We start from the raw sequence: 3867 nt of genomic DNA on the forward strand, positions 1-3867 counted from the left end.
ATTTGAAGGTAGGTAGTATAACCTATAGGCTATTTAGGTACATAAAATAAATTGTCGCAGTTAATACTTAATTGGTATCATCAGTTTTGTAGCAGTTTATATAAGTTATTTCTTTTTTCCTGCAACTTATATATCAACTTTTTAAAAAAGGGTAATTTTGCAGAAGTTTACATCCTGGCATCCTGCCTTCTTTACTATGTCACAACTTTTTTATTTAAGTTGTCCTGCATGGCTGCAGTAATAGGTGTTTTAATAATACCTATACTGATATTATTTACAATGAACTGAAGCTAAATGTTATGTTAGCTAATGTTAGATTTTCATCTATCGGTATTCGCTAATTTGTTCTAGAGTTACGATAAAAAACAAAATCGATTTTTTCAAAAACTCGTTTTGTGTAAAAATCTTAGTTTTTTTTTGTTTTTTCCTCGGCTTTTGAAAACTATTGCTGTAATCATTTTGTAATTTTATAAATAAAGAGACTTAAATTTGTAACCCTATATTTGTATTTATACTTGCATTGTTTAAACATGAGAGGAATTAATTTTCAAAAAACTTTCTCTCTTTTTATGGATTACTAGAAATTTAAAATGTTGGACTGAATTTTAATTTTAATTTTCAATTTATCAATTTATGTATGGTTCAATATTTGAATCCGAAGAAAAAAGCTCGAAAAAAACAAATACAAGATTCCATGTCCATATGATTGGTTCTTACCGTACATAAAAAATATCGAAAATATGTAATCACAATTTTTTTATTTTATAAGTGTTTACAATTCAATTTTTTTACGCAATTTGTCAAAGTAACAAAACATGTTTTAATAAGGTATTTGGTGGTAAAAAATAATTCAATTTCTTATTTAATCATTTAAGACCTGGACATTTAAATAGAAAAGTTATAGGTACATGCATTTTTGTATGAATGATCGAAGTTCAATTTTTTACGACATGGAGTATATTCACAGTTTACATAACTTAAAATAATGAATTCTCCTCAAACAATTTTCATTGTAATTTAATTTCAATTCAGTATTTCATATATTTTTTACTCCATCGTTCCTAACTCGTTAAAATACTCGGTTCAAAAAAAAAAAAAAAAATGGTTGGTACTACTTAAAGTGAATTTGTTTCGAATTGAACAAAGTTTGAATCATATAGAGTTGCTATATTTAACGGGCAACCAATAAGTGCCAGGATCAACTAGTAAAATAATAAATATAATAGTATACTTAAAAATTTCCAAACCCAAAAAATAATATTTTTGAATTGCAACAAGATAACTAAAATCGTTATCTTTTCTTTGTTTGGCTAAAATGCATTTTACCTGCAGCACGCCCATCACGAATTTTAATTTTTTTTTTTGTGTTTTTCAATTCTTATTTTTAAACTGTCTGAATTTTTTTACGTAAATCATTATTTTGGGAGTTATAGCCTTCCAACGTTTGCGATTTTACGTTTATATGCCACATTACTTTTCGTAGTGTGGAGCAACTCACTATATTAGGTACTATAATTTACTTAAATACTTCTAAATTCTGTTAGTTTAACATACTCGCCATCGAGTCTGTTGAAATCTCCAACAACATAGTTGTCCTAGTTTAATTCCAACGGTTTTTGTTCGACACTAAAAAAAATGAATCCGGACTTTCTATCCTATTTTTTTCAAAAGGACAAATATAAACTTTATAAATTGAACATTTTAAAAAATTTGTAACTATAAAAATCTCACCCTCGCTTCAACACACTATAAAAAATTGCATTCCAAAACAAATAATCATCCAAACCCGCTAATTTCTAACCTCTCCTCTAAGACTCTCCCGGATAACCCTCCCCGTCGACTAAAACGAAATTGGCCTCGTGATTTACTTCGCTAAATAATTACAAAAAAACCAGTTTGAAGTAGTGTCAATGGACGCACCCTTCAGTCAAGCCTCTAAACCTTTTAAAAAAAATCTCACATTTACTTATTGTTTTATTTTATTACAGATTGTAAATTTATTTATATAATAAAAAAAAAAAAAGAATTATAAAAATATTTTGTCCATTAACGTGTTTTATTATTTTAAAATTTGAATTTTTAACACTTAAAAACAAACTTAAAATGTGGGATCTTATTTTAAATTGTCTTGTTTTTTACTCGACATAACATTTCTTTTTAACACCTAGGTACTTTGAGAAAAATAGTAAAACAATCCCAAAATCTTTAATAAATAACACAAAAACAGAAGGTACATTATTGTCATGTTTAGTAAAAGGTTATACAACAATATTTGTTAAAAATTTCAAGTCATAATAAGAAATAACTGACATACAAACATAAGTATACACAGCAAAGTGCAAAATACAAATGACGGTCGATTATTATAAAAAAGTAGAAGTAGAACCTTGGTATTGAAAATAGTAAAGGAAAATAGGTAGGTTATAATATATAGTTCCTACAACTCACAATAGTTAAATTAACTTCCCAGTTATACCTTATACCGACCTCCTCATAAATTGGAAGTTATATCTACCAATAAAAATGTTGAATAATTTTGGTGGTCTGATAGTAGAAACAAGGTAGTCTACCTACTAAATACACATTTTATTTTATTGCAAACTCATAGATTATTAAAAAAAAATATAATTATTTCATATTTATTTTTTTGTTTGAGAAAAAGGCCAAGCCAAGCAATTGTTTTCCAATATATTGCGTTTTGCCAGTATTGGATGTGATGTACGTGAAAATATATTAAATAAGACCAAATTCTTTGATTGTCAAAAAATTGGTCATCCTGTTATAACAGCCACCGAAACAAAATAACGTGGTAAAACGAAAACAATAGTAAATAACGATAGTGAATAGTGAATAACAATAAAATGTCAAACATTATAAATGAATAATACAGTACTATACTCATAATAGTGGCTACTGTTTGTCTACTGACTGCTGTAGGGGCCTACCACTATTTATAAGTAGGTACCTAATAGGTATAAGACTGCAGGAAAAGGTAATAGGTACTGGAAACCTACTTAAGGAGTAAGTATAGTTAGTACCTCTTAATAAATAGGTATCAAATAATAATATCAAACTACCTATATATGTATATTATAATATTATGTATATTGTAATGACATAATACAATTAATACAAATTTGATATTATAATAATTTTTAGACTAAAATAGTAAATACTAAATAGCAGCTGGTAGGTAATATAAAAATACGATTGCGTCTAACAGGGAAAGGGGTGTATAACTATAACCTACTCGGCTATTAGGTAAGTATTCTCTATTCACGACTTCACTAGTCCACTAATCATTATTATAGTGCATATAAGAGACCATGGAGTATATAGAGTAGGTACACGTTTCGAAATGAAAAATATTCTCCGGCCGTGGGAAAATGCCTGAGCTTGACGCACGCGCAGACCGTGGCTGTTCACATACTGGAGAAATGGTGAACTACAGAGCAGATAAATAGACTCGTATGGTGTATCATGGGACACGGGTATGGACTATGGGGCATTGGGGCGTATGGCGTATCACGCGACGGATCGCCTGTCGCCGCACCGTTCATCCATCGGCGCATGCGCGGCCGTGTTTTCGAATCATTGAACAATTTTATCTACCTAATCGGTTTCCGACGTTTCCGTTTTTCCGAGGAGATCGCGCGTCGTGTCGGATGTGGAAAAAGAAAATCAGGCAAAAAGAAATATAAAACGAGCGAAGCGAGATCCGGACCCCCCCCCCCAACAGGTTGACCGCGCGGGAAGTATCAGAGACTATAGGCATAATCTCTCTTCTATGGACGTGTCCCCCGTGTGATTAGTGATTACGTACGTTCTGGTATTATCATTTTCAAAACGATGTAGCGCACGCACGCA

This window comes from Myzus persicae, unplaced genomic scaffold, assembly GCF_001856785.1.
Source record: "Myzus persicae strain clone G006 unplaced genomic scaffold, MPER_G0061.0, whole genome shotgun sequence".
Taxonomy (NCBI): domain Eukaryota; kingdom Metazoa; phylum Arthropoda; class Insecta; order Hemiptera; family Aphididae; genus Myzus; species Myzus persicae.